The sequence below is a fragment of the Gossypium hirsutum genome, chromosome A12 (genome assembly GCF_007990345.1).
Source record: "Gossypium hirsutum isolate 1008001.06 chromosome A12, Gossypium_hirsutum_v2.1, whole genome shotgun sequence".
Taxonomy (NCBI): Eukaryota; Viridiplantae; Streptophyta; class Magnoliopsida; order Malvales; family Malvaceae; genus Gossypium; species Gossypium hirsutum.
The window spans coordinates 44,347,995-44,371,018 of NC_053435.1; the positions used below are offsets into that span (position 1 = coordinate 44,347,995).

Sequence of the window (23,024 nt, forward strand, 5' to 3'; positions counted from 1 at the left end):
AACGTCTTACGGAATTGAGTACTTTGTTTTCTCGATGCCATAGTTCAACTATGGTCTTACACATCTTCACATAATGATGCCATAGCCCAGCTATGGTCTTACACATATTCATATATCGATGCCATAGCCTAGCTATGGTCTTACACGAATCACATATCTCACTGATGCCATATCCCAGATATGGTCTTATACAGTAGCATATATCACACCAATGCCATATCCCAGATATGGTCTTATACGGAAATCACTTGTCACTTGTCACTTGTAGCCGAAGCTACCACTATTCACTAATCAGGTAGCCGGAGCTACCATTTTTCACTGATCAGGTAGCCGGAGCTACCACTTTTCACTGATCAAGTAGCTGGAACTACCACTTTTCACTGATTAGGTAACTGAAGCTACCACTTTTCACTTGTCATTTGTCATTGATCAGATAAGTGTAGCCGAAGCTATAACTTATCACTTTCACTTTTCCTTGATCAGATAAGTGTAGCCGAAGCTATCACTTATCACTTGTTGCCATGGTCCAACCATAGTCTTTTCCTTCAATTCATCTTGTCACTGAACTGAAACGCTCAATTTGATCATTTATTCAATTTTCATGCTTTTACATTATTCACGATTTTATCATCAATACATATGAAATAATACATCATGAAATTCATAAAATTAACAAATAATCACTAAAATTTAGCCATATAAACTCACAAGTTCAATTTTTGTATTATAACGATAATCATAATTTCATAATAAATATACCAAATAAAACATTATATCATTTCTAATCCAACACTTATCGATTATAATCGGGCATGTGATCAATTTATACATGAGTCATTCATATATTTTTGTATATTTTCCTCCTCCTCCTCCTCTCCATCCACATCCTTAGTATAAACAACACACTTGTAGGTAACATTATCCATAATTTTCACTATCTACTTATGTTAATATTCAAGCTATCCATCTGTGTCATAGTCACTAAATTATTTTTATCTTGAGCTACAGAACTCAAAATTAATATCCATAAATTTTTCCAGAAACTAGACTCATATTTATTCTTACCATAAAAATTTCATAATTTTTGGTTGGGCCAATTAATACATTTTATTCATTGAAGTCTCCCTTGTTCTGCTGTCTGACAGTTCCAACCCTTCTTCACTAAAAAATAATTATCTTCTCGTACAAGATTCGAATGATGTCCTAGTTTGTTTCTCTTGAAAATAGACTCATTCATAATTCTAAACATATAAATTTAAGCCTCTAATTAATTTTATCCAATTTTTTATGATTTTCCAAATTTAGAACAGGGGAACCCTAAATCATTCTGACCTTGTCTCACAAAAGTTATTATATCTCATGATTTACAATTCTATTGCTTATATAATTTCTTTTATAAGAAACTAGACTTAATAAGATTTAATTTCATATTTTATTCATTCTCTAATTCGATTTCTAAAATTTTTGGTGATTTTTCAAAGTTAAACTACTGCTGCTGCCCAAAACAGTTTTAGTGCAAAATGTTGATTTCCATTTTGCCCCAAATTTCACAATTCATACAATTCACTCCTTGCTCAATTAACCCCTCAATTAGGATAATTTTCTCAATTAATACTTTTTATAGACATTATAAGTTATTTCATAACTATTGAAATTTAAAATTTCCACACAAAACTCTAACTTCAAACTCTTTTACAATTAGGTCCCAAACATTCACTTTCTATTCAATTCTTTCAATAAAATCATAATATAAGCAATTTAAAGCCCTAATTCCATGCCAAATCATCATATACTTCCAGCACTCATCCATAACAACTTCAAAAATTAGACATGGAATCAAAAACTAATGAAATAGTAGTTGGACCCAATTGTAAAAGTCCAAAAACATAAAAATTTCAAGGAGAAAGCAAGAATTAAACTTACATGAAGCTAGAGTATGAAAACCAGCTTGAACCCTCCTCCATGGCTATTTTTCAGCTGATGAATATGAAGAGAAATGAAGAGAATTCTAGATATTCCAATTTAGTCCCATTTTTATTTAGCCAATTTAGTCAATTTTCCAATTTTGCCCTTATTTCACCCATTTCCTGATTTTTCTCAGCTATTGCCGCCCAAAATATCTCCTTTGGGCTTATTTGCACTTTAGGTCCTTACTCATTTGACAATTGAGCTAGTTAATCCTTTTAGCAACTTTTACACCCTTTTCAAATTAGTCCTTTTTATTTAATTAACTACCCAAACGTTAAAATTTTTTGACTAAATTTTATTACTATCTCACCAACACTCCATAAATATTTCTAAAAATATTTATGGCTCGATTTATGAAGTCGAGGTCTCGATACCTCACTCTCGACCCAATTTATCTAATTAATTCTTTTAAATCACCAAATTCACTAATTCAAAAATGCTTTTATATTCACATTTGACTCATAGGTATAATTTATTAAATTTTCAACTCACCCGTCGGATTTAGTGATCTCAAATTTCTATTCCCGATACCACTGAAAATTAGGCTGTTACAAAATTTCTCTTCAATTCTGGAACATGTCGCACATCACTAAGTGTTCTGACAATTCCATCAAACATCTTAACTTTAATTGTTCCAACACCTGCAATTTTACACGAAGCATTATTTCCCATCAAAACAACACCTTCAGACACTGTTTCGTAAGTTGTAAACCAATCCAGATTGGGACTCATGTGGAAGGTGCAGCCTGAATCAAGTATCCACTCTTCGCTTACTTTAGAATCATTGACAGAAGTGACTAGAAGTTCACTATCACTGTAGTCTTCTACAACATCAGCTTCACCGAAATTTTCTGGTTGTTTTCCCTTTTGATTCGCAGCCTCCCTTTTAATCTTGCTCTATAGCTTATAGCACTCAGATTTAATGTGCCCTTTCTTCTTGCAAAAGTTACAAGTTTTACTTCTGTTTGAAGACTTCGATCTACCCTTACATTTACTGTAAGGATTCTGTTCCTGTGTCCTTCCACGATCATTATCAACATTCCGATCTTGTCTCCCACGAGCAATGAGACTCTCTCCCTGAGAGTCGGGTTTAACCACAAGATGCTTCATCTTATCATAGGAGGTTAAAGAATCATAAACCTCATCAACTATGAGAGACTCACGGCTATATAAAATCGTGTCTCTAAAGGTTGAATAAGACGGAGGCAACGAACAAAGTAGAATCAACCCTAGATCTTCCTTATCATACTGAACCTCCATGGCCTCCAAGTTTGAGAGAATTTCTTTAAACACTGTTAAGCGTTCGTGTACAGATGCACCTTCCTCCAAACGATGAGCATAAAGACGCTGCTTCATATGCAACTTGTTAGAGTTTTCGACATACATATTTGTTCTAGCATCTTCCATAATGCAGAGGCGGTCTTCTCTTTCATCATATCCTGAAAAATTTTGTTGGACAAATGCAGATGTAATTGTTTTAACGCCTTTCGATCCTTACGCTTCTTCTCTTCATCTGTTAAAGTCGAAGGCATCTTATCTATCCCTAGCAAGGCATCCTCCAGATCCATCTGTGCAAGAACTGCTTGCATCTTGATCTGCCACAACACAAATCTAGTGTTACAATCCAACAACGAAATTTCATACTTCAAAGACGCCATTACTGTGATCGAGATGAACAATCCGGAAGCTCGGATACCAATTTGTGAAAATAAAGTAAAGAACACACAAATTTTACGTGGAAACCCTTTCGGGAAAAAACCACGGGCAGAGGAGAAGAAAATTCACTATTTCGAATTCAAAAATTGTTACAAGAGGAATAAACTATGTCTATTTATAGGCTTGTAAAGCCATATTCTAGTAAGACTGAAACACCTTGTTCTAATCAATATCAAATAGATAGAATTTAATAAGGTTTAAAAAACTTTATTCTAAAATAAAATAAAAGAAGTGTAATTATATGGATTCTTCTTTTATTTTATTTTACCACTGTATTTTATTTAAATAAAGATTCAGGTCACTTAATTCTAACAATATACTTCAATTATATATGCTAAATTTAAACACTTGTTTTTCTTTTGGCCAGAGAGAGTTTAAACACTTGTTTAAAACACTATCGATATTTATCAAGAATTATAATTTTTTTTATAAAAAAATGCTTTTTAAAAATCTACTTTTTTTAAAAGGTAAATTACTATTTAGTTGTTTTAAATATGAGTAGTTCTTTATTATTATTATTATTATTTGGTTAATTTGGTTATCTAAAGAAACTGGTCATTCTACAATTAAATGGTAATGGAAGACTAACCGTGTATTTTTATATTAGTCACTCAAAAATTAAGATAAAATACCCGTCAATTATTCTAAATAAGAGCCATTCTTATTATAGTAACCTAAATTTTTTTTCATACAAATGCATCATTAGTTTTCTATTACTATTTAACAATGAAGATCATTTTGATAAAAAAATTGAGTGACCCAATTAATAAAAAAATTGAGATGATCAGAATAAAAACAACTTATTTAAAGTGATTAAGGGTATAGTTTACCAAAAAAATATTTAAAAAAAATTATTATTTTTATAAGTGGGTGCAATGTATTTTATTTTCATAAAGCTGGATGGACTAGAGTATTTATTGGGCCTTTGCTCAGAACCATCCCATCCTTAAAGAAGAAGGACAACATCGTCATTTACCCCCAAACCCTAAAAACACTTAGATTTAGGGTTTCACGGCTATAAAATGCAAAGAAACTCTTCCCTCAGCCACATCTCGACTCTCTCGGTCTCGGTTTTGTTCTCTTTTTCATTTTTTTAAAAATATTTTCTTTTTCTTTATATTTAATGGAAATTTAGTTAAAGTTGTGTGGAAATTATGGCAGTGATGACAGATTTACGTTTCTCGATTCTGATTCGAATTTTCAATTTCTTGAATTTGTATGAATTTAAGGACCAAACAGCTCTGTGATGACAGCGTTTGTGCGTGTCTGAGCCTATTTTTTGTTTTTGGTATCATTGATTTGTGGCTGGAGAATATGGAGATGGCGATGATTATAAACATAATTCCTCGTTCTGATTTTGCTCAATTTGGGCATGATAGACTTCTTATTACACCCATAGAATCTGAGCTCTCCACTCCCTTTTTTTTTTCTGAGTTTAGTTTTTAATATGGAAGTGGGAACTGTAAGCAAATCCAAGCTTGGGCTTTGGATTTCACTCCCTGTTTCTACTCTCTGGGATTTAAATTGTTGAATATTTGATACATTAGATGTTTGTTTTTTGTTTTTTTTAAAGCTTTATATAAATATATTTAGAAAAATAAGTCATATAAAATGTTATTTTCCTGTAATTTTAAAAAAAAAGAAATTGTAAATATCATCTCATTTTAAATTATTCATTCATTCTTTTAGATAAATGTTTTTTTTAATATCCTATTACAAAAAAAAATTAAGGCTTTTTAATATCCTTATTAATTACTATTGATCATCAAGGCTAATAATCATGATCCTCAATGAAAGGCAATAACAAATTTAGATTTTTAACGTTTTATTGATTTTGAAAATAGATATAAAAATTTTTAAAAACAATAAAAGAACTCAAATTATAATGAATTTAGAAATTAAATTAAAGTATTATAAATTACAATATTTATTATAAATTAAATTAATATAAAGTAGCATTGGTTGAGTCTCTTGTATCAACTTCTTTCATTTGTAATTTATGATTAGAAAAAAAAAAACTAGTAAATAGATAAATTAAGAAAGTAAGAAGAAAACCCTAGAGGTGATGGAGGAAACTGGATTTTTTTGCAAGACAATTACGAACATGAATTTTTATTTTTTTTGTAAGAATCACAATATAATTAGAACGAGGTTGTTATTAGGGTGAATATTCTCAAATTAAATTAAAAAAATTTGAATTAGTTGAGTTGATGAATTATATTTTAACAATCGAACTCAATTTGAATTATTTTTTGAATCAAATCAAGTGAAAAAAATTTGAGTTAAGTTAAGTTAATGAATCATAATATTTATACTCAATGTTACGTTTACATGAACCAAATATTTAACCAGTAGATGAAGTACAAGATTATTTAATTATATAAACAATATAATTATTTTATTTTTTAACTTAATAATTTTGATTTTTAACTTTAGAAAAGGTAAACATTTATCAAAATAACGTAGTTTTACATTTTTTTATTCGAATTTTCGGATAACTCGAATTACGTAATTCATATTCGAGTTAAACTAAAAACTTAATTTTTTATTCGAGTTGTCCCTAATAACTTGGTTAACTCAAATAACTTGAACTATTTAATTCAAAATTTAATTTTTTATCGAATTTTTCGAATTGAATCGAATTTTACTCACCTCTACTTATTACGGGTAAAAAGCAAGCCTGTGTTTTGAAGGGCAATGAAATATGATCCTGTATTAATTAATGGATTCATCAACCCCCAAGCAATTACTAGAAAAGAAAGATGTTATTAATATTAATAAATTATTAATAAACTTATATTCTGGTTAGTCGGTTTTAATCAGTTGTAAAATAATTATTCAATTATTTAAAAAATTTTAATGATTTTTGTTCACACCTCTTACCTACACAAATTAAATGCTCTCATCTCCTTTTTCTTTTACAATTTAATTTTTTTTCATTAAACAACTTTGAATATTATGATTCTATGAACTAAAATTCAAACAATTTTCTTCTCCAATTTCTAACACTGACTGTTAGATTGATTTGGAGCTAATGTATGTTCTTCTACTCGCCGATGAGTATTAATCTAGCATAATGATCGTCAAATTGTCGATTGGAGTTTACTAGCTGAACTTTAAAAAAAAAAACCTTAGCATTCCAATGACTTAAATAAAAAACTTTTGAATAGTTTTAATAACTTAAATGAAAACTATCATAATAGTTCAGTGACTTTTTGTAACTTTTTTAAGTTGACTAATCAAAACATAAACTTACTAATAGTTTAGTGGTCTTAGTTATGGTTTATCCAAATATGAACGTGACATTAATTAAAGTGTTATAAAATAATCAAATAAAAGAATACTTAAGGTAAACAATAGATCAAATCAATAGAGAATTTTCTCGTTTATCATTTTCACTCATACAATGGTTTTATTTATAAGTCATTGTCATTCAATACAACACATATAAATGAAGTTTACTTAAGTGTTTCATTAACACATACATTAAGCAACTTGTTTTAAACTCCCCTTAATAGCAATACCACATTATATCTTTGAGTCAACCCATTCCAATCTTGTCTAGTAGGCTTTCAAATGTTGAAGTTGACAATGCATTGGTAAAAATATCTGCTAAATTATCACTAAAACGAATTTTTGAACTTCTATATCACCTTTCTTCTAAAGATCATGGGTGAAGAATAATTTTGGTGAAATATGTTTCATTTTTTCACCTTTAATATAACCACCCTTCAATTGAGCTATACATGTTGCATTATCTTCGTATAAGATAGTTGATATCTTTTCCTGTAAAGGCAAATTACATATTTTCTGGATATGTTGGGTCAATAATCTTAGCCAAACACACTCCTAAATTGCCTCATGCATTGCAAATATTTTTGCATGATTTGAAGATGCGACAGGTAATGTTTGCTTTGTTGAACGTCATGATATGACAGTGCCTCCACATGTAAATAAATATCTTGTTTGAGATTGACTTTTATGTGGATCCGGTAAATATCTAGCATTAGCATAGCTAATTAAGAGGGATTTTGAATTATTTGAATAAAATAACCCCATATCAATGGTCCTTTTGAGATATCTAAATACATGTTTAATTCCATTCCAATTTCTACTTGTTGGAGAAGAACTAAATCTTGCTAGCAAGTTTATAGCGAAAGCTATATTAGGCTTGTGTTGTTTGCAAGATCTATTAATGCCCCTATGGCACTTAGATATGATACTTCAAGACCAAGAAACTTTTCATCATTTTTTGCAAGGACAAAATTGATCTTTATTCACATCTAATGATCATACAACCATCGGGATACTCAATGGATATGCTTTAATCATGTAAAATTTCTTTAATATATTTGCCATATAACTTGACTGATGGACATGAACTCAATCATTTAAATACTCGATCTGCTGGCCAAGAAAAAAAAATATTTCCTAAAATATTTCATCTCAAATTCTTTCTTTGAACAATTTATTGCATTTTAAAGCTCTTCAAGAGTTCCAATAATATTTAGATCATCAAAATAAACAAAAATAATCTCAAAATTTGATCAAGACCTTTTTGTAAAGACACATGGACAAATTGAATCATTTTTATCTAGCAATTTTTTTATGGAACTCTGTATCCTTTTGAGATTTTAAATCCTTTAGGGATTTTTATAGAAATTTCACTATGAAGTGACCCAAACAAAAAGGCTCTATCAACATCCATTAGACGCATGTCAAGGTCTCTTTGTAATCAATGCCGGGCCTTTGCAAAAATTCTTGTGCTACAAGTCGTGCTTTATATCTTACGTCTTCATTTTTCTCATTTAGAAAGTGAATTCAATTTTCATTTTCTAAATGTGTTGGATAATTAAAAGCCGAAATATACGATGAAATTATTAATTTAAATTTCAATATTAGCCTTATTATCTATGTCCATAATATCTTCATTTTTCACTTCTGGTGATGAGAAAAATTATTATGACTACCCTTTTTTACTAATATTATTGTAGAGCAACTTACCGTGTCCACATCCAAGTTTATGTCTTTCTATATTGCTAAATTCACTTCAATGAATGGAACAAATCTAATACAACGGGCTTTGTGGTTTTTCATTCAAAACTTGTTATTTAATTCACCCATAACCAAATATGACATTGTAACACCCTAATTTATTTAACTCTGTTTTATGAATTTTGTCATAAATGAGTATCTGTTTCAGTGGTTAAGTGATATGAGTGTGTGTTTGAGGCCTTAGATTCAAGTCCTACTTTTGTAAATTCTGTTATTTTTTTGTTCCTAGCCTTATCCCTAAGTGGTTGTGTAACACCCCTATCCCGTAACCGTTGTCGGAATAGGAAAGGGGTATTACCAGACTTGTAACTCATGTCAGAACAGTAAAATTTTAAACTTTTTCTTGAAATAAAGATCATTCATTTAGATAAATGCTAAATACAGCCAGGGATAAAATTAGACTTCTATAAGTACACATTTAAAGGATGCCATTTTCGCATGGCTTATATACATTAACCAGAATATTATTCTGCTACTAGTCTAGTCTATACATGCCATAAAATAATCCAAAACATAGCAGTACCAAACAGTGGATAGTGATAGTGTGACGAGTTGTTGACGATTCCCGAGCAAAGGCCAAATTTGACAATCTATAAAACAGAGAAACGTAACAACAGAGTAAGCTTTCAAAGCTTAGTAAGTCTTAAGTAAAACAATTAACTTTGCTGGATTAAATACATTTATAACTTACACAAAATCTAAGTGAAGTCTCGATGGGCTTAATAAGCCTACACAAGTACATAATACATACCTGGCCAACTTAATGTGCTGAACATCCGTAATTGTTGATTTATTACTAAGTCGCTTAAGATTAAGCCTTACACAAATCACGTTTTGAAATGTCAAGATATATCACCATTCGGTCAAATAGATTAAACCCTATGTATGCACATGTAATTCATCTATTTCATCCAAATTTAAGAGTATATACCCCTTCGCATTTAAAAAAACATCAATGGTATTTTTGTTTAGTTTAATTAGTCGAACTAAAACATAACACTATAATCACATTCGGTTTCCATATTTGGAAACACATATTCATGTTTTCATATTACATAAACAATTTGATAGAGTCAATACTCGTTGAATACAACTTATAACCATCTCATAAGTGATTCCCCAAGTACATTTGTAATACAAACGAAATCGAATTCACATAGCAAGTAAGTATCACTTACCATATACTTAACCTTTGTACACTTACCGTTTCCATAGTTACCAATTACCAATTCAATCTTTCAATACCTCTAACCACTTAATCATATGCACTCATTTCGTGCACATACCTAAATGTATATATGTATTTAGGAGCTTAGTTCTTTAGTTCATATTCACATTAATATTTCAAATAAAACATAACACTATAATCACATGTTACCACATTTCACACAAACTATCACCATTGTAATTCATTAACCTCATTCGAATATAAGCATATAGCGTATACCTTAACTTCATGTCCTAATATCATTTGACTTTAATACATATTTATATATATATCTATATATATATCCCTTTCAATAAACTTCCAACTAAATAAGAAAATACACACATGACTTACATTCTTCTCATGACAACCATTCGGCTAAACAACATATAAGTCACTACACCTTCAATTTATAAAACTATCAACACATATTACATATACATTGCTTAAGTTTATAAAATAGCCATTCGGATAACTTGCACACATTTAAATTTTAGCCATTTTGGCCTCACCACCTATATATTTATCTTGTGCATCAATTCAGCAATAGCTTATAAGCAACTCAATTAGTTTCATCAATGTTTACAACAAAATCACAGATTCACTACAAGCTGTTTTCTTGAGCAACAATCATTAGATTATTTGTAACTGGAGCTACGGAACTCCAAATGAAGTTCCGTAAATTTTCCCCAAAAATAGACTCATATATATTCTATCCATAAAATTTTCATGATTTTTGGTTTGGCCAATCAAAACTAGAATTTTCATAAAGTTTCCCCTATTTCACTGATCGACTATACTGACCACTCTTCACTACGAATCAAATTTCTTATTGTACAGATTTCAAAATATGTTCTTGTTTATTTCATTTGAAACTAGACTCATTAAGGAGTCTAAGAATATAAATTTTATCTTATAACAATTTTTGTACTATTTATAATGATTTTCTAAAAACAGAACAGGGGATTTCAGATTCATTCTGACACTGTCACACACAACTTTAAATATCTCTCTATAGAAAATTCCTTTGCTTACATTGTTTATTTTATAAGAAACTAGACTCATTTAGATTTGATTACATATTTTATTCAGTCTCTAATTCCACTCCAACAATTTATGGTGATTTTCAGAATCACGCTACTGCTGCTGTCCTAAGCAGATTATTACAATTTGCTCTTAAATTTCCAAGTCCAAACACTTAAGAACTTAGCATTTGAGTTTCAAACATACCATCATATATAAGTACTTCTTATTATCACATACAAATCATAATTTAAATATCACTTTTCTAATAACAAATCGGCTAAGGCTCATAGAAGTAACTTATTCCTTATCATTTTACTATAGGTAATTACACCAATTCATAGTCCCATCTTTACCCGTATTCCATATCATTCTTCATTATAACTAAACTTATATGCTAGAAACTTACCTCGGATGTTGTCGAACAATTTCAACGGCTATTCGATTACTTTTTCCTTTCCCCTATCCAACTTTGATCCTCTAAGCTCTTGAGCTAAATCAAACAAATTTACTTCCCAATCAAACATAGTCATACGGCATCCATATACATTTTAAAACCAATTCATTTGAATCAATTGACCACTTAAGTCTATTATCATTCATTTTCAAATTTGTGTACTTGATAAGTCACATTAAACAATTATATATGTAACTTTAATACATATTTATATTCGAATGTCTCACTGACACAAGGCGTATACATAAGGCATTAACATACATATAAATATATTTTAGTCGATTACTCAAGTTATGCACAACATGTATATATATACACTCTCATATTCATTATTATAAATATTGCCGAATACTCATTTAATAATCAACTCATATACTCATACATGGACGATTTGAAATTTCCTTTAACCAATTATACAATCGGCAATGGCTACAATAACTTAACAAGCCTTAGAAACTTCTTTAACCTTTTAACTTCATCTTATTACCCCTAAAGTCCGAATGCACACATAACAAAATATAATGCCAAAACGCCATTAACTAATAAAATCACACATACACAATTTATATACAAATTTCATCCTTACAATGTATATAATTCATTCGGCCATTCATCACTCACCTAACAAAACTTCATATCAAATTCCTATGACCGATCACACATATACTTACATTCCAATATTCGAAATATTCAAAATCACATTCTAAATAAAATAGTCATGAACAATGCCAAATCCTTAAGTGTTCAAACATAAATTTTTACTTAATTCAAAACATATAAACAACATTTGTTCAAGACATCAAACCTCTTTAATTTCGACTATTACTAATATAAACATTCACAAATCATATTCTTAGGAAGACCAATTTCTTTCCACAACACATTCATCATCAATACTTAGATGAAACAACCAAAATTCCTTCCTTTATACCCTAGCCGAATGCTCCAATCATCCATCAAAATTACAAATTTTAGCATGGGCTAAGTAAGAACCATGATTATTTACCTAAAACAAGTTAAAATTTCACAATTTAACATAATATACTAACCTCCTTAATGACTCAAGTGACAAAAATTCTTCCCTCCCTTTCTTTCTTTCCTTCGGCCAAGATGAACAAGAATGGAGCTTTATTTTTATCACCCCTTTTTTTTATTCCTTAACAATATAAAATTATACAACCATCATAAGTAATTATTTATGTCTATTTTTAATATAAATTCCTCATCATGGCCGGCCACTATAAACAAAAAGGAATATTTGACATGCAAGTACAAGCATTTTATAACATGCATTAATAGGCCACTTTAACATTTACCTAGCACATTTCTAATTTTTCTCACACAAGTCCTATTTAATAAATTTCACATACTATTAACAAAATTTAAGCATGAAATTTTCACACATGCATATTCATATATAATAATCATCAAATATGTCGGTTAATTATTTTTATGACTCGGTTTTGTGGTCCTGAAACTACTTTCCGACTAGGGTCAAATTAGGGATGTCACAGGTTGGGCTTTATATTATACTTTCGGTCAACTCATACCAGAATGAACCTATTGGTTCAAGTGGTAAGGTGGTTAGCTTACCTTAGGGTCTTGTGTTTGAACCCCCGTGTGAGCGAAGGATGTTAATTTTTGCTTCTGTGAGTATGTTCCAGATGTGTAGTAGAAGTTGGATGGAACTGATATTTGAAGTAGTTGAATAAGGTTACTGGGTCAGATTTTGTTAGATTGTGGTTGGTTAGTCCAGGAGTTGGGATAGTGTTTTATTTTATTTTGATTTTTTCTCTCTCTTTTTCAAAAATTTCCTTCCAGTTTCACGTTCCTCTATCAACTTCCACGTACATTTCTTTTTCCTCTTTTTCTTGTCCATTTCCTTTATTTCTTTTTCCTTTCTTTCTTTTCGGTTTGGGTTGATTGACCTTACGTTCTTCGAACAGATTTTTGGAGGGTGATTGGTCTGTAGTTGGGGTAATTTGAGAATCATAGTAAGTGTTTAATCCTTCGACGAGTTAGATTTTTAGAAGCGTTGATTCGTCTAAGGTTCTGGTTATCTCGCAGGAGCTTTTGCGTCAAAATCGAGCCAGGTGTGTAATGAGAAACTCGAAAAAGACGATTGGTGAAAGCCAAAAATTGGGCATGTTGACGCCACGCGACCATGTGTCTGGCCGTGTGGTAAGCCGTGTGTGACTGCTGTGTGTGAGGCCATATGTCTATTTTGGGCGTGTAGACCCACATGGGCAAGCCATATGAGCATGTGGGCCCAAATTTCAAAAATTTTCTCTAGGGTCGTACATGTTGACTCGATCGATTGTGGGCCTTCTGTAAGGTTCATATGTATGGTATAAGCCTTAAAGCATGAAATATGCTACTCTGTTAGATTGAAATTGAAGTAAATAACAATAACATTAGTATTATGAAATACGGTATGTATGATCTGTTTTCTTATGTATAAGCATGTGTAGTATCTGTTATACGAGTTTGCCTGATATGTTAATTTTGATATCTGTTAATCTATTTTATCTGATATTCTGTTTATATTTGGCTATGGGGTAGGATATGTTTATGTGGATATAGTATTTTTTTATGAGGCGATATCTCGCCAATATACTGGCAGCACTGTTGTGATATTTTGAAAAGTGTCATATAGACACTATGCGATGTGTAGGATTAGGTGGGTGTTTTATACACCACGTGGTGTGATGCGATGGTCGGAGTTGGTGTGTAGAGGAACGGGGTAGGATTTTGCATATTTACATCTGTATAATTTTTAATATGTGAAAGGTTTACCTTTGTATCTGTTCTGCATAAGTTTGAATATGAATTTTTGTTTATATACACATTACACACAGAGTTTTAAAACTCACTCTCTGTTTTTTTTTGGTTTAGGTAACCTTTAGATTTAGGCAGGTCGATGCGATGGAAGCTCAATGGTGACCACATTTCTGTAAAATTTAATTCTTTTTAAATTAGTTTAACCTTTTTTGGTTTTTGAGAGTTTTGTAATTTTGGGACTTTCTGGACTTTTTGGGATTGCTTTTGGTTTTGGGTTTTATTTTGGTTTTCTAGGCGTAACAACTGATAAAATGGTTTTTTCTGAAAACGACAATTTTTCTGAAATAACGATTTCCAATAAACAATTTGATTTGCCAAAATATAACATTTTAAAGAAACTCTGCTTCAAAAATTCGGTTTAGTAAAAAGGCATAAACTAGTCACGATTTTAAATCAAATAAGTATATCAATAAGTTTTCCAAACAAATCGGACATACTAAACAACAACGGTTACGATGATTTGCGAATGATAAAAAAGTTGGGTTTTTTAAAAATTTTCTTCATAAAACTTCTAGATTTGACCATAATGTATAGGTCAGATTTGGGCTGTTACATTTAATAGTTTCAGAGCCAAGTTGTCAAACTCGGGCTATGAAATTTTGAGTTCAAAATTTATTTGTAAAAACTGGTTTACGAGCAAAGTTTAATTTTTTTGCAATCTGAAAAGTAAGTATGTGGTGTATCGAGTCTCTGGCGTCGATCTTATAAGTACTTCTAACTTAGAAATATTGTAGTTAGAAAACATTGAACTGTCTAAAACTGCATATAGTTAGTTAGAGATTGAAATTTTTGAAACTAGTTCTGATAATTATTTGAAGCATCAAATATTGCTAATAAATACTAAAACTGATTTATAAAACTTCGTAATGTAGATAAATTTTGAATACGATGAGTGCTCATGGAACTCGTAGCTATGGTACTCGTGGGCATGGCAGGCGCTGTAACGCCCCAAAATTTATATCTTTTGATTCTGTTAAAAATGTGACACAAGTGTGTATCTGCTTTAGTGGTTAAGTGTTCTGGCAGTGTGTGTGAGGTCCCAAGTTCAAGCCTTGACTTGAGCAAAATTTTTATTTTTAAAATGAATAAAGCCTTACTCTTGTCCAGTAGGCTTAAGTTTAAATGTTAGTAAGTTAATATCAGAATGGGCCTGTTGGTCTGGTGGCTAAGTGGAGTATCAAGTGTGTTGGAGATTTTGTTTTCAATTCCCTCAGCTTTATTTTTAAGCGGTTATAGAGAGGAGTTTGAGTGGCGTTAGAATTCTGGGTAGTGGGGAGTTTGTAGAGAAAATTAAGGAATTAGGGTTAATGGGAGTTATCAGAATATTTTTCTTATTGATTTCTTTTTGGCAAAATTTGGCACATTCTCTCCTTTCTTTCAAAATTCTGACTTTTGATTTTCCTTTCTCCTTGCCGAATTTCCATCTTGTCCACATCTATTCTCTTCAATTTCTTTCCTATTTCAATTTTGTTCTGCTTCTTTCTGGGTTAACGGCTATTTTGCGCATTCGATAAGTTTCAGTATTTGATTGGTTTAGACTATTCTTTTATATATTGTTTAAAAAAGGGTTCCAGCTAGTTTGTAGGTATTAACCAATGGGCTGGTGATCGTTCCTCAACGGTTTAAGACAGTAGGACTTCGATTGTTCGAACGAGGGTAAGTGATTGTCGATCAATTATAAGTATCTCGATTGGGGTTTGTTTTAATTGGATTTTTTAGGCTATTAATCCGTGCTTCTTGATCACTTTTAGGTTTCAGAGTGCTCGAAGAATGTATTTACATCAATCGATACTAGGTGTATACCCGAAACATAGAAAATGGGCTCAGTAAAAAGCCTAAAAAGCTTACTATCGATGCCACACGAGCATGTGGTGGCTCGTGTGGTAGGCCGTGTGACAGAACACAGGTGCGTGGTCGACAAGGCCAGGCCGTGCACACCAGACATGGCCATGTGACGGTTAGGTGGCCGTGTGGGCCACATGGGTGCACTACAATGGCGTGTAGGATTCTGGGCCGGGCCATGTGATCTACACGGCCAAGGCCAAATTGAGCCGTTTGGGCCACACTGGAGTATGGGCCCACACGGGCAGATCATTGGGGCGTGTGAGCCCAATTTACTGATTTGTTTGCTAAGGTTGCACGGGTCGCCCGAGACAACTGTAAACCTTACGTGGGGTCGGTAAGCAATGCTTTGATCCCTAATTGACTGAATGACGTATGCATAACTGTTTACTGAACATGATTGTAATACCGTACTGATTATATGCATGACACTGTGATAGCATGCCATGACTGTATGTTGCATTGCATGGGGATGGGATGATATATATGTGGAGGAAGTGTACTAAAAGGCTTTAAGTCTAATATACTGGCAGCACAGCTGCGACTTACTGATGGCTTCGAGCCTAATACTGGCAGTCTAGTTGCAAACCACTATTAGTGCCGTATTTGGTACTTTTAGGAGTGTAGGGTTAGGTGGGTTGATTATATCCCCACATAAAGTGTTGGGTTAGATGAAGATGGAGTGTAGAGGCTGGCTGGGTAGGATCTGATATTGCATATCTGTGACTATACTGATTATTGATACTGTAATGGGCCAAGGCCCTACTGCATGACCGATTTTGTACTGAAAAGGGCTTAAGCCTAGACTGTGTTTATCTGTTTGTATTTTGGGGATCACACTGAGTTTTCGTAAACTCACCCTACTATTTTATCCATACAGGTAATCCACAGGCATAGGTGGTTTGGTGCAGCGGAGGACTCGATGGTGGCCACACAACCCATTTGGCTTTGTCTCGTACTTATCTATGGCTTTAAATTTTATTTTGGGTAAATTTTATGTAATATGGCCTCTACGGATTTTGGATTAAATATGGGTTTTATACTATTTATGATTATGGCTGCTAGTAGTAGGTAAAAATTTGGGTTTTCGAAAGAAATGCATGTTTGAACAAAATACCCAAGAGGAAGCGAACTGTTTTTAAAAGCTTTCGCAACGTATAATGTTTTGCAAACTAACAACTAAAATAAAATCATGATTTTAGAATTAATAGAAGATACTGGCGAATTCTAAACGGATAAATGAATTTTTTTAGCAAACGAGACTAATTCCGTACACACTTTTATGTGACATCGCCAGATTCAGCCATAGTGTCCAGGCCGAGTTTGGGTTATTACATTTAGTGGTATCAGAGTCAGGTTGCAAAACTCGGCTGTGGATTTGGGCTTTTAAAACTTGAATTTCTAATGAACTACTTTCAAATGATTTGAAATATTTTGAAATGTTTTACTGAACGTGTGGTACATCAAGTCTCTGGTGCCGATTCTGTAAGTTCTCTATAATTGTTAAATGTTTTTCACTAAAACTGTTATAGTTAGTATATACTGAGACTGTAGTAAAACTGATAGACATGGATTGATACTGCGATGCACGAAACAAACTTTATACTTCTGATACTGATTTCATAAAATATCTGTTAATAAACACTGGAACTGCAAACTGATACATAAAACTGCTAATACTAGATAAACACGCTTAGACAATGAGCACAAGAGGTACTCACGGATGGGGTACAAGAGGCTATGGTAGAGGTTGTAACACCCTTTACCTGAGTCCAAGGCCGCGACTGGGCACTAGGCATTACCATACTTAACCACATGCGTACAATCATTTCCGAGTCACCAAGACTTGATCAAATTTAAAACTCTTTCGAACTCTGTTTAAACTCCTTAAAGTGGGCCTAAAAGGCCTCAAACTTTTCTTGAAAACCGTTTGGAACCAACTTAGGTCCTTAAACCTACTAAATAAAAATGATTTTTGAAACAAGGCACACGCCCATGTGGTCGTTATAACATGGCCATGCTGATGGCCCGTGTGACACACACGGCCTAAGCATCTAGGGACACGCCCGTGTCCCATACCCGTGTGAATTTAATTCCAAATTTAAACATACAGGGGTTTTCACGCGGCCTGACGCATGCCCGTGTCCCTCACACGGCCATGACACCCCCGTGTCCTAGCCAGTGTCTAAAAACCTTGACATTTTGTTTCTGACATCAGCATCCAATAAGGGGTACACGGCCAAGGCACACGCCCATGGCCAGAGGCCGTGTCCTCCACACGGCCGTGTCTCTGCCCGTGTGTTTACTACCATGTATACTAACTTGAAATATTTATGTGTAGGGGACACACGGTCGGACAACACGCCTATGGGGCTGGCCGTGTGTCACACACGCCCGTGTGTTGTGGACAACATAGGGCTATTTATCAAGCCCTTTGCCACCCTGAAACACAAAATAACAACATCTATCATGCGAAAGATCATTATAATATGATTCTTTAATCCAACAACGACATCTAAGGCGTTTACACATTTCATACTTACTAAAACAACCAACAAATTACCCATTCATGAAATAACTTCTTGTATTCATATAACAACTTTTAACTTTAGCCATTTCCATGGCCTTATACAAAATGAATCAAAATGCTAAAGTAAGCCAACACATTTGGCCAATTAACAATGACACAAAATCATAAAGTCAGGGTCCTATACATTGCATAATCAAAATAAATAGATCTAACTATACCAAGTGCTTCGATTGATAACGTGATCGATGCCTCCGACGTCTGTTGATCCACGAGCTAATTAGGTAGCATTATAAGAAAATGGAAAGAATTAAGGTAAGCATAAAGCTTAGTAAGTTGTATGCAATAAATATAACAACTTTACCATTCATCATCATGCTCATAGTACTTAAGTAGGCATAAGCACAACATACTCATCACTAGCCAATACATTTCACATAGAAAATATTGAGCTCACATCTCATACATTTCTAATAGGTACCTGTACCACTCACAACATGGTTATACTTTCCTTGTTTAACTTAAACGGTGACTCTCACCGTTGAACCATTTGGAATGCTATCGGATATTTATTAAGCCTCAAACATAGGGTGTAATGTCGATGCCATGTCCCAGACATGGTCTTACACTGGCTCTCATAATGTGGCCAAAGCATGTCCCAAACATGTCTTACACTAGCGCACAAATGACCCAAATATCATGGCACGAATATCTAATTTGTTCCTAAGGTTCACCCAGGAGTTCTATTATCTCAATTATCATCATGTATCTTCAATACCACAATTAAGAAATTTATGCTATATCAATTCAAACACATATAATAACAATGTAGTTGTATTATTTACATAAAACTTACCTCGGTACTCAAAATGTGGTGACTTGTTCGGCCTAGTCCACTTGCTTTGTTTTTCCCCAATCTAGGTTCAGATTTTGTAATTCTTGATCTAGAATGATAAAAATTTATGACTTTAATCATTTTATTAATCTAAATACTTAACAATTTAAAATTGAGCAAAGTGACCATTTTGCCCCTAGACTTTTGTAAAATTACCATTTTAGCCCTAGGTTCGAAAATCGATTTTTATCACATTTTCTCACTAACCAAACCTAGACGATCACTTTTTATACTAAAAGTAGCCTACAATCCTCATTATTTCACACATTTATCACCTATTTTACAACTTATGCAAAATGGTCCTTAATTAGCGTTTTCATGGAAATTACTTCACAAAAGTTGTTTATTACACTACCATAACTCATTTTCTTCCATAAAATTTCAAAAAAGGACATGCACACACACATGGTAAAACCCTATACTTTCAACCATTTTGTAAAATAGTCCCCTCATTTGAAAGCTTATGTTACAAGGGTTCTAAAAGTGCAAAAATTATCAAAGAAAATAATCAAAATCACTTGTGAGTTGCTAAAATTTTTGAAGCTTAAAAACCCCTCTTTTGCTGGTATGAACGGTGGGAAGAATATGAGAGAAAATAAAATATCATTCTCTCTTTATTATATTTTATTTTAACCAATTTTGTCACCAAAACCTACCTAACCTAGTCAACATGCCTCATTTTGCCCCCTATGGTCGGCCACCTTTATTTTAAGGGTATATTTTCCCTTTAAAGACCCCCAATTCATGATACATGGAAATTTCACTCTCTTAGCTATCAAATTAAAACTTTTGACCTTTATGCGATTTAATCCTTTTTCGCGATTAAGCTCACAAACGCTAAAATTAATTCACCAAAATTTTCATGCATCTTTATAAACATGCCATCACACATAAAATAATATTAAAAATAATTTCTCTGAACTCGGGTTAGTGGTTCCGAAACCACTGTTCCTGCCCTGCCTAACCTGGATACTAGTGAGATGCCTGTTTCACCGGTGACGGAGACTGGACCTGGATCTCATGATCGTTCGGCTGGGGTCGATGCACTGTCCCAAGCCATGTTACAGAATCTGGAGAGGGTCGCTGAGCCCAATACTGGAGCTAGAGGCCGTGGGTCGGTTACGGAACGACTCTAGTCTAACGGAACTAAGCTTTATAGGGGTATTGCTGAAGTTGCCCCTAACGTGGCTGAATACTGGATTGAGGCCACAGAAAGGATTATGACGATCAGGACTACACCCCCGGGTAGAAATTAAAGGGTGTTGTATCGCTGCTACGTGATGAGGCTTATCAGTGGTGGCTCAATGTTAAGGAGGGCACTTAGCCTGATTGACTGACCTGAGAGTTCTTTAAGACTGCTTTCTAGGGGAAGTATGTGGGGGCTAGTTTTGTGGATGGCCGTAGGAAAGAGTTTCTGAATATGAATTAGGGGGATAGATCAGTGGCTGAGTATAAGGTTGAATTTTTACGACTAAGTCGCTATGTGTTAGATATGGTGGCGGCTGAGTATAAGAGATGTATTTGATTCGAGGATGGCCTCAGGGATAATCTGAGGGTACTGATAGCCCCATAGAGGGAGCGAGACTTTTCTATTTTGGTTGATAAGGCGAAGATAGCTAAGGAAGTAAAGCGCACTGAGTGCCAGAACCAAGGCAGAGGTAAGAAGAAGAGGGATTCGGAGCCCTCGAGTTCCATTAAAAGGCCTAAGAAAAAGGCCAGGGTTGATGGGCCATTAGAGTTGGGGCTCCTATTACTGCTACTGGATAGCCGTCGTGTACTGGATGTGGTAGACAGTATCAAGGCCAGTGTTGGAAAAGAACTAGGGTTTGTTTGAGGTGCGATTCATTAGAGCAACGTATTAGAAAGTGTCCACGGAGGGCCAATCAGATACAAACTCGGAGTACTGGTACTGCACCACCGCCGAGAGTAGTTCAACACCCATCAAGAGGCTGTGGTCAGGCCAGAGGTGGTAATGGATTGGGCCATAGTCAGAGAGTACCAGGCAGAGATGATGGTCATATTGAGGCCAGACAACCGACTCTAGTTTATGTTGCACGTCACCGAGAGGATAGAGATGCTCCGGACGTCATTATGGGTACATTCTTTATTTATAATGTACTTTATACTGCACTGATAGATATAGGATCCACTCAATCTGAAATAGCTTGTACCATATCTGAAAACTTGGGTATCTTGGCTGAGAACACTACGAGTGAGGTTACTGTACTGAGTCCGCTGTGGCAGTCGATAAGGGTTGACAAACTGTTTAGGGATGTCACTCTAGAGGTTCAAGGGACTATCTTTCTGGTTGATCTAATAAAACTTCCTCTTGGATAGTTTGATTCAATACTGGGAATGAACTGGCTGGTTAAACACCGAGTGAGCTTGGATTGATTCAATACTGGGAATGGACTGGCTGGTTAAACACCAAGTGAGCTTGGATTATTCTACTAAACAAGTGGTACTGAGAACTGAGGAGGACAACTAGGTAATTGTAATTGGGAAACATTGGAATTATTTGTTGAATGTGATTTCTGCATTAAGGGCTGCAAGGTTAGTTCGTAAAGGATGTAAAGCGTATTTGGCCTACATCAGTATTTCAGATTCTAGGGATTCTTCGGTTAAGGATATCAGAACGGTTAAAGACTTTCTAGACGTGTTTCCTAAAGAGTTACTGGGGTTACCTCCTAATAGAGAAGTGGAGTTTGAGATTGAGTTTCTTCCTAGTACAGCTCCGGTGTCCATCACTCCCTAAAGAATGGCACTAAAAGAGCTTGTTGAGCTTAAAGCTCAAATTCAAGAATTACTGGATCGTAGATTCATTCGTTCTAGTGTGTCTCCATGGGGAGCACCAGTTCTATTTCTGAAAAAGAAGGATGGATCCATGCGTATGTGTATCGACTATCGGCAACTGAATAAGCTAACCATCAAGAATAAGTACCCCCTACTGAGGATAGATGATCTATTTGACCAGTTCCTAGGTGCTTCAGTTTTCTCTAAGGTTGATCTCTGATAATGGTATCACCAGTTGAGAGTTAAGAAGGCTGATGTACATAAGGCAACATTTAGGACTCGATATGGGCATTACGAGTTTCTAGTAATGTCATTTGGACTGACGAATGCACCAGCAGCTTTTATGGATTTGATGAACCGAGTGTTCTAACCCTATTTGGATTGGTTCGGGGTGGTATTTATTGATGACATGCTGGTGTACTCGAGGATTGAGGATGAGCACGATGAACATCTCAGAGTGGTGCTACAAATTTTGTGAGAGAAACAACTGTACGCCAAGTTCAGTAAATGTGAGTTCTAGTTACGGGAAGTAATGTTTCTGGGCCATGTAGTTTCTCCTGAAGGGATTAGACTCGATCCTCGAAAGATTGAGGTGGTATTGGAATGGAAGCAACCTAAGACTGTATCAAAGATTCGCAGTTTTCTGGGACTGATAGGGTATTATAGGTGATTTGTAGAGGGCTTTTCACTGATTGTGGCA

General features: G+C 33.8%; 2 non-coding genes across 2 annotated transcripts; both read left to right on the top strand.

Moving 5' to 3' along the window:
* Positions 1–4,839: 4,839 nt before the first annotated feature.
* On the top strand, positions 4,840–4,959 carry LOC121211615 (small nucleolar RNA snoR126). Its single transcript, XR_005906834.1, has one exon. It is a non-coding gene; the product is annotated as a small nucleolar RNA snoR126 (small nucleolar RNA).
* Positions 4,960–5,001: 42 nt separating this feature from the next.
* Positions 5,002–5,096, top strand: LOC121211613 (small nucleolar RNA snoR8a). Its single transcript, XR_005906832.1, has one exon. It is a non-coding gene; the product is annotated as a small nucleolar RNA snoR8a (small nucleolar RNA).
* The last annotated feature ends 17,928 nt before the right edge of the window (positions 5,097–23,024 follow it).